We start from the raw sequence: 10,219 nt of genomic DNA on the forward strand, positions 1-10,219 counted from the left end.
CAAACAAAGTTTGAGAATGTAGTAGTAGATCAGTCATTAAATACGGCGACTTTTTTTACGATGGCTTAACGACCACTCTAGTGACTAAGTTATGACTGGTACTTAGTCGTAACAAACTTTCAAAACGTAGTAGTACATCAGTCGTTAAATATTGCGATTATTTTACAACTGATTCCTGACCTATACAGTTACTAATTAACGACTGTTTGACGACTTCCCTGAAATCTAAATCGAAAATTGTTTGCAATTTCACGACTGTTTTGTGACGGATCCCCGACTAAGTAACGACTGATTTATGACTTCCTCGCCACTAAGTTTAACAACGTAAATACGATTTGGTATTGCTCTTTCCAGTTCTAATTTGGTAACCTGAATACAACAATTTGTTAAAGGGCATTTTGAAGTCTTTAAACATGCTAAACAAAAACGAAAAACATATGAAACATATAATATACAAAAAAGGTTATACAATGTTCACCACTATACCAAAATAAACTCCAATGGTTACAATATACAACCATTGGAGATAAGTTATAAATAAAGCTAACAAACATATTGTTCGAGAGAAATAAAGAGAGAAGAGTCCTAGAGGAACCTACTCTTCTGCGGTGTGATGAGAGTATTGTTTCTGTGAATTGATCGGAGCAGCAGTTGGTGGATTGTTTGAGTTCGGATCAGCAGTGCTCGACATAGTTGTCTGAGTAGCCAAAAAGTCATTGAACATTGGATCAGTTTCAGTCAAGTACCTTTCAACCAGTGTGAATTTCCTGATCTTGGCTTCTTGAGCAGGTGATGCCTTTGCAAACTCTGCTTCACGCCTTGCATTCTCAGACGCTTGTACTTCTATTTGGCGTTGAGATTGATGTAGCTGTTCCTGGGTACTTGTGTTTTCAGTTAACATACAACTGGGACAGGCTTCCAACTCCATAAGGAACTCCTCGCTCACTCATGATAGTGAACTGCCAAGACAAACAAAAAAAGTCATACATCTGGTTCACCAAAACTCTAACCATACTAACAACACACATAAAGCAAAAAAACAAATAAAGAAAGAGAATTATACTGATAGACAAGAGTTTTTAGGTCTTGAGGGCTATCAATACCCTTGTCAAAGTAGTATAAGGGGTGTCAATCCAAGAATGTGGAAGCTAGACACTAGACTATATGATCTGTTACTTAATTCAAGTAAACAAGTGAGGTTTGGTTTGAACTAATGATTAAAACAAGAAACTAAACAAGATTAATAATAGCAAATGATCAAAAGCAAGAAACAAGTGATAGCAAATGACAAGTGAATGATAACAAGATGAGAAAACTAAGTCTCTAGGTGTGGTCATTGATTAGGGTGCTTTCAATATAAACTAATGATGCTAAACAACAATGCAACACTTGCTACTCTTTAGTCTAGGCTTCTTAATCAGATTAATCCATTCTCATGACAGAAATTCCTTTGCAAATCACTTAATCAAGTCTAACAACAATTAGAGAAAACCAAGCAATCAACAAGCTTAATGTTCCAAGCCTAATTAGGGACCAAACAATCTCTAGCAAAGAAAGACTGAATCTTATACAGAAAGACATAGCAAGCAATCACATGATCTTTAATCCAATCAACTTAGAGTTTAAAGCTAGACTAATCCTTTCATGAAGGTATCAATCTCTATACTAATCCACTTTCAAACCAAATTACCATTTGTGAAATCTGAACTAGTAAGCATTAAGAATCAACTCTAATATGTCATTTATGCAATTAACAAACATCATCATGGCATTAATGCATAAACCCTTAGTTAGCTTTCATACAGGCATTTCATCAAACACTTTTGGTGCATGAAAAACCCAGATTCTAGACCCAAGCCATGTGCAAGGATCTAGCATTAGGATCAGCTAACTAAGGAAAGAAGAAGAGAATCTAAGCGTAAACAATCATTAATCTACATCTAAGCACCCTAAATCTACACACCTAGATGATTGAAGAGAGACTACTCACTAATCATACTTAACTCTCTTAAATCTTTGCAAGTAGAATAGTTAAGCATGATTAGAGATTAGAAATGAAGATGGATAAGATAGAGAATGATGGATTGCAGCTCGAATATCAAAAGATCTTTGATCTCTCTTGATTAAAACTCACAAAAGAATGGGAAATGAAGATGGAGAAGATAGATGATGATGGATTGCAGCTTTAAACACTAAGTACTCCCTTGATTCAAACCCAGAAAATGAAGATTTCTGTTACAAAGTTTTGGTCTTTCACAAAAGAGGCAAAGAAAACAAAGAGAATAAAGCTTAGTCTACTAGATAATGCCTAAAACATATATATAGGTAGGGTTTCTTGATGGGCCAACCTAGAACAAACTAGGTATTGGTCCCAAAAAGGCCCATAAAAACGTCTTGGTTCAAGAATGTATCGATCTGATTTTGCTCGGTGCAAGACCTCGATATTTCTTTGGATTTTTTGAAGCTGGTTACACCGAGACACTACACCGGCTGAACTCACCTCGGTGCGGTGCAAAGAGTAGCTTCAGGGGATCAATACCGAGCAGGATTCAGTCGGTGCAGCATCTTGACAATCCTTTGGCTTTTTATATTCCAAAAGCCAGCCAAAAACGTCAAGGCTCCAAGGTGATATCGACCAGATCTTGGTCGGTGTTTCTTCTCGGTATGAATGTAAACCGCCTGCACCAATTCCTTCATAACTCCTTGCTCAATGATCCAAACCTTGATATGTCAACTCCATGAACTAGACTACTCATTCAGCTCCAACGTTGCTGAAGGACTCGGCATCATTTGACGTCGGCAAGGGCTTCGTCTCACAGATTCTTTGATGCGCTTGACTTTGGTCCTTTAGCAGCTCCGAGACATGTGTTCTTTCTGATCGCCATAAATTTCAGCTCAAATCTCCAAATTGGACGATCTCAGGCGTTTTGCAAACTAGACTCAGCCCTCGTAAGTCTTAATGTAGGCACCAGAGGCCGATTCGCAATGTAAGTTCTCCGTCTTAGGCTATGAAGTAGAGGGATCGTCGGCTCCTATGCACTTGTCCGACTCTGATGCATCCAAACGAGGGTTTCTCCATGGCCTCTGCTCCAAATGCTCCCAAATGTCTCCAAATGACCTGAGAACACTCCAAAAATGCAGGACTCTCTAGGACCTAATGCAATTCCTACCTAAAGCTATAAACAAGGACAAAATAAAGTAAAACTACCTAAATGTATGCATGAGACTCTATATTTGGACCAAAAATGCAATCCTAAGTATGCAAACAATGAATATATTAACTCCCCACGCTTGTCCTTTACTTGTCGTCAAGCAAAAATACCAAATGAGAAGAAGTTTGGGAGTTTGGGAGTTCACATTTCCTATGGGAAGAGAGAGTTAACAACAAAAAGAATTCACATTCAATGTCCAAGTTGCTAAGTCTAAAATGCATGCATGACTTTACTTAGTGCATCAAGTTCAAACCAGGATCTCCACAAGTTCTCATTTTCCTCAGCCCTTTAAAATTCCTTAATCAGTAACCAAGTGAATCAAAATGATGCATACTCAAACAAACATGCTTGGCCAAGGGATGAGGTTCTGAGATAAAAATTATCTCATTATATTCACCTGTGGGTTCAGCTCAGCACAAGGGATCTCTCAATGAATGATCAAACTTTGGCAAAATGCTAAAGGTAAAAAGCAACCAATGCATAAAAGGGATAGAATTCATTACCCAAATTCCTAAGATGCTCTAAACTACCCTCTCATGAACCTCACACTCTCTCTTATTCATTTATCTCTCTCTAAGGGTTTTCTTTTCATTCACAAAAATTGGTTCTTGGTATATTTCTTTACACTTAGCTCTCATTTCCCTTTTTGATTTCTCTAACCTCTCACTTTCTCTTTAAACACATGAGCCTTTGGCTTTTTTTCTTTTCTTTTCACTTTAGAGGTTAGACACTTTTTCTTTTCAAAACACTCAGAGCTTTCTTTTCTTTTTAAAACTCAAGTCCCAAAACCTTTTTCTTTTCGTTTAAAACCCTTAGCTTTCATCACTCTCATACTAACACTCTTTCTCTTTTCTCCCTCAAAATCTTTTCCACTCAGAACTCTCACTCAAAGAAACCTCTCCCCCACACTTATTCACAGCCTAGCCCTAGTAGTTCCTTGATGTTGGAACTAGTCTACATGAACCCTAACCCTTGTCGCTCTAAACCTAACACTTTTGGCTAAGTTTGATCCAAGGTGGCCTCACAATTCACACACAAACACTGGCTTAAAAGAATGGGTTTTGGTTTAAGGTGAGGTAACTGCTCCAAAGATGGGAGTCAGCTATTTGAGCCAAGGAAGAGAGTGGTAAAATGGGGTTTTTAGCTCAGATATGTATATGCTATCCACATGGTTATTCAAGCACGCATCAAATGACAATTACATTTTCAAGTTCAGGGTTATCACTTTGACTAGAGCTGAGTTCAATTCAAACTTGCATAAACAATCTCACACATTTTCAAGTCATGAAAGCGTGAAAGCATTGAATGGAACTCTTAATGTGATGTTCTCTCAAGGAAACCTATCATTACTCCCATGCAAGTGATGCAACCCTATATGAATGCAATCCTAGACACAATCTAAAATGTGAATGCAACTACATGAGCATTTTTTGTGAAAATTTTTTCATATTTTTCAATTTCTTTTTGGTTTTTATATGCACTTAGATGAATGCAAAAATGAGACACAAGATGAAGAGGATAATAAGAACATAAAAAAACATGGTTAGCAATACTAAACTCCTCCCCCACACTTAAATAACACAGTCCCTTGTGTTATAATAGCATAAGAAGGGAGTGCAAATCAAGCTCAAAATGCAGAATAAGAAAAGAAATAAAATGCAAAATTCTATGTAGAAGTTGGAGTTACCTTCTTAAGGGCTGGGCGATGGGGCTGGAGAATTGACTACACCGACCTCTTGCACCGAGTGAAATCACCTTGGTGTGAGGCGTCCTTGGCCATCTTTTGTTCCACACCGACCTCCATTTGCTCGGTGTATCAGGTCGATATTTCTTTGGCTTTTTGAATCTTGATACACTGAGTTCTTGCACCAATTGAAATCACCTTGGTGTGAGACAAGTGTTGGCCACTTTTTGCACTGCACCGACCTCCATTTGCTCGGTGTAACTGGTCGATATTTCTTCGGCTTTTGAACCTTGTTACACCGAGTGAATGCACCAAGTGAAATCACCTCGGTGTGAATGCATTCATCACACGATTTCTCAGCTTTTCTTTGGTCCATTCTCCTTATGGCAGCTCCTAAACACCTCAGAAACCTGTCCACACTTAAGCAAGACATCAAAACATCCTAAAAACAGCAAAAGAAAGCATTAAAAAGAGTATTTACATAGGATAAGCTTGGAGTGTCTCCCAAGAGCACTTTTTTTAAAGTCACTAAGTTTGACTTTGAGAAACCTGTTCTTAGCTAGGGCGAGGTTGAGTACTGATTCTCATCAGCACTTCAATGGTCCTGAGCATGAGGGATGAGCATTGCTGCCTTTGATAACCATTAGACCCTTGTCCTTGAGGTCCCATCTTGAGGCCTTTGTTCACCAGCTCCTGAATACCATCTGGGTCCTTATCAAGTATTGCCTTTTTGAGACCTGCCCTGACCTCAGCAAACAGTCCTAACTTCCCATTGCATCAGAGACTTGACCATAAAGGAGGTATTCAATCTCTGCAACAGCAGCTGAGTGATCATCATCAGAGTACATTGCATTGCAATAGTCTTTGGGGTTTTGAACAGCTTTGCCAGAAAGAGAGTCTTGAGTTTCAGAAGTGGAGATGCCCTTATTTCTGAGCTGTTGGCTGCTGAAAAGCTTGTTGACCTTGGAAGTTACCTTGGAACTGATTCCTTTGAACAAAGCTATGTTGACCCTGTTGGGGAGGGTATACTTGATCTTGGGGATTGGCTACATTGGTGCTTCTATAAGACAAGTTCTGGTTCTTGTTGAAGTTGTTGTAACCTTGAAACTTGTTCTGATTCCCTATGTAGTTCAGCTCCTCTTGTGTTAAACCCTCTTCATTGATGTTCTCAAAGCTTGGAGACTCAGCAAATTCACCAACATAATGGATCGGTTTTTGAGAAACCATCTTCATCTTGTCAATTTCATTTCTCAGCTCCTTAACCTCTCTAGAAAGCTTTTGCTCTGAGCTTGAACCATCTGATCTGTTTGTTCTTTCATAGTCCTCACCATATGTATCATTAGACATTGCCAGATTTTCCACAAGTTCCATAGCAGCTGTAATCTCCTTTGCCAAGAAATTACCATTGGAGGCTGTGTCTAATTGGTTTCTTATCTTGGGTAGGGCTCCTCTATATAGTGGGGAGAGTAGAAAGGCCTCAGAAAACCAATGGTGTGGACACTGATTGATGTATGTCCTGAACCGCTCCCATGCTTCTTCAAAAGTCTCATTGGAGTGCTGTGTGAAGCTAGAGATTTGGTTTCTTAGCTTGGCTGTCCTGCTTGTGGAGAAGAACTTGGTGAGAAAAGCTTCTTTACATTGTTCCCAAGTCTGAATGCTCCCAACTATTAGGTTCCTCTCCCATTGTCTTGCTTTGTCTCCCAAGCTGAAGGGAAACAACCTAAGCTTAAAACCATCTTCTGAGACTCCATTTATCTTGGTCAAGTTGCAGACCCTATCAAACTGATCAATATGGTCCAATGGGTCCTCCATTGGCAGTCCATGAAACTTAGAGTTTTGGACCATATTAATCAGTGAAGCCTTGACCTCAAAATTATTGTTTTCCACAGGTGGACAAACAATAGCAGCTCTGTTCTGGTGAGCATTGGCTTTATCATTGGCTCCCACATAGATTGGTTGGTGTCCTTGACACCTGGGTGGGTTTGGGTGGGGTTGTGGTTGATTAACCTGAGGCCGGTCTTGGTTCTGATTACCCTGAGCTTGTCCCTGATGGACCTGATCTTGTGGACCCTGATTTCTGTTCCCATTAGCTCCAATACCACCTTCTTGACCGTGAGCAGCTTCTTGAGCCTGGTGCTCATTTCCAACTTGCTGATTCATTCCCAATCTTTCCAAGTGAGCAGCTCTTTCTCTTTGTCTTCTTAATTGACCTCTTGTGATCATACACCTGAAAACAGAAACAGAACTTGAAAGGGAATCAGTAAAAACAAAAACTAAAGACTTGATCTCAAGAACATATCAATGACTAATGCTAAACAATCCAAAATTTGGCAACAGCGCCTATATGATCTTGAGGGCTATCAATCCCCTTGTCAAAGTAGTATAAGGGGTGTCAATCCAAGAATGTGGAAGCTAGACACTAGAATATATGATGTGTTACTTAATTCAAGCAAACAAGTGAGGTTTCGTTTGAACTAATGATTAAAACAAGAAACTAAACAAGATTAGTAATTGCAAATGATCAAAAGCAACAAACAAGTGATAGCAAATGACAAGTGAATGATAACAAGATGAGAAAACTAAGCCTCTAGGTGTGGTCATTGATTAGGGTGCTTTCAATGTAAACTAATGATGCTAAACAACAATGCAACACTTGCTACTCTTTAGTCTAGGCTTCTTAATCAGATTAATCCATTCTCATGACAGAAATCCCTTTGCAAATCACTTAATAAAGTTTAACAACCATTAGAGATAACCGAACAATAAACAAGCATAATGTTCCAAGCCTAATTAGTGACCAAACAATCTCTAACAAAGAAAGACTGAATCTTATACAGAAAGACATAGCAAGCAATCACATGATCTCTAATCCAATCAACTTAGAGTTAAAAGCTAGACTAGTCCTCTCATGAAGGTATTAATCTCTATACTAATCCATTTTCAAACCAAATTCCCATTTGTGAAATATGAACTAGTAAGCATTAAGAATCAACTCTAATATGTCATTTATGCAATTAACAAACATCATCATGGCATTAATGCATAAATCCTTAGTTAGCTTTCATACAGGCATTTCATCAAACACTTTTGGTGCATGAAAAACCCATATTCTAGACCCAAGTCATGTGTAAGGATCTAGCATTAGGATCAGCTAACTAAGGAAAGAAGAAGAGAATCTAAGCGTAAACAATCATTAATCTACATCTAAGCACACTAATTCTACACACCTAGATGCTTAAAGAGTGACTACTCACTAATCATACTTAACTCCCTTAAACCTTTGCAAGTAGAGTAGTTAAGCATGAATAGAGATTAGAAATGAAGATGACTAAGATAGAGAATGATGAATTGCAGCTCTAATCTCAAAAGATCTTTGATCTCTCTTGATTAAAACTCACAAAAGGATGGAAAATAAAGAAGGAGAAGATAGATGATGGTGGATTGCAGCTTTAAACACTAAGTACTCTCTTGATTCAAACCCATAAAATGAAGATCCCTCGTACAATGTTTTGGTCTTTCACAAAAGAGGCAAAGAAAACAAAGAGAATAAAGCTTAGTCTGCTGGATAATGCCTAAAACATATATATTGGTATGGTTTCTTGATGGGCCAACCTAGAACAAACTAGGTATTGGTCCCAAAAAGGCCCATAAAAACTTCTTGGTTCGAGAATGTATCAACCTAATTTTTCTTGGTGCAGGACCTCGATATTTCTTCGGCTTTTTGAAGCTGGTTACACCGAGACACTATACCGGCTGAACTCACCTTGGTGCAGCGCAAAGAATAGCTTCAGGGATCAATACCGATCAGGATTCAGTTGGTGCAGCATCTCGATAATCCTTTGGCTTTTTATCTTCCAAAAGCCAGCCAAAAACGTCAAGGCTCCAAGGTGATATCGACCAGATCTTGGTCGGTGTTTCTTCTTGGTATGAATGTAAACCGCCTGCACCAATTCCTTATAACTCCTTGCTCAATGATCCAAACCTTGATCTGTCAACTCCATGAACTAGATTACTCATTCCGCTCCAACGTTTCTGAAGGACCCGGGTTCATTTGACGTCAGCAAAGGCTTCGTATCACCGATTATTTGATGCGCGTGACTTTGGTCCTTTAGCAGCTCCGAGACATGTGCTCCTTCTGATCGCCATAACTTTCAGCTCACAACTCCAAATTGGACGATCTCAGGCGTTTTGGAAACTAGACTCATCCTTCGTGAATCTTTTTGTAGGCACCGGAAGCTGATTCACGATACAAGTCCTCCGTATTATGCGATGAAGTAGATGGAATTTCGGCTCCTATGCACTTGTCCGAGTCTGATGCATCCAAACGAGGGTTTCTCCACGGCCTCTGTTCCAAATGCTACCAATTGTCTCCAAATGACCGGAGAACACTCCAAAATGCAGGACTCTCTAGGACCTAATGCTATTCCTACCTAAAGCTATAAACAAGGACAAAATAAAGTAAAACTACCTAAATGTATGCATGAGACTCAATATTTGGACCAAAAATGTAATCCTATGTATGCAAATTATGAATATATCATATACCTGAAGGAATAACTCATTTTCCTCTTCTATAGATTGCTCTCGATGAGGCGATGTACCCTCACGAGTCTCTGAGTTCTCAGTCCCGATGGCATCTGATAGATAAGACTTTTTTTAGGTCTCAGGGCTATCAATCCCCTTTGTCGAAGTAGTACAAAGAGGTATCAATCCAGAAAAGTCAACGAGACACTAGACTATGATGTTTGTTAATTTAAGTCAAGACAAAAGGTGAAGGTTTTGAACTAAGCTAAGTAACAAACGACTAAGCATGAAAGGTAAAGCAAATGATTATATCTAAACAGAGACAGGATGCAAATAATAACTAAACGATTCAGATGATGATAATATGTAATAAAGCAAGGGACTTTAGACGAGATACTTGACTCGGGTGCTTCCAAGTTCAACTAGTTGGTTAATGAATCAAAACATCAAGCGGTTTCATTTAACTTTGAACTCAAGGCATGTTAATCCTCTCATGAAAGTATTAAGCATCTAAACTGATTCTCCTTCATACCAAAAATGTCTTTTGAGAAGCATCAAATCAATCAGCAATAAGAATCAGTTCAAAAAATGTCATTTAAGAGAACAAACTATCACCCCCGCGATGAAAGACTCTTAAACCCTTAACCGAGTGGTTCAGACATTTCTACAAACACTTTTGATGCGAGATATGTCTCAGATCTGAACCTCAAGTGATGTGCTTGGATCCAGCCTAGAGATCTCGTCGGTTAAGGAATGAAACATGCAAGACTAGACACCTAAACCCACTAATCTACCTTGA

General features: G+C 38.9%; 1 non-coding gene across 1 annotated transcript; it reads left to right on the forward strand.

Annotated features, from left to right (window-relative positions):
- Window positions 1-6,379: 6,379 nt before the first annotated feature.
- On the forward strand, window positions 6,380-6,486 carry LOC112082646. The gene has a single exon (XR_002897312.1). It is a non-coding gene; the product is annotated as a small nucleolar RNA R71 (small nucleolar RNA).
- The last annotated feature ends 3,733 nt before the right edge of the window (window positions 6,487-10,219 follow it).

The sequence above is a fragment of the Eutrema salsugineum genome, unplaced genomic scaffold (genome assembly GCF_000478725.1).
Source record: "Eutrema salsugineum unplaced genomic scaffold, Eutsalg1_0 scaffold_1, whole genome shotgun sequence".
Lineage (NCBI taxonomy): Eukaryota > Viridiplantae > Streptophyta > Magnoliopsida > Brassicales > Brassicaceae > Eutrema > Eutrema salsugineum.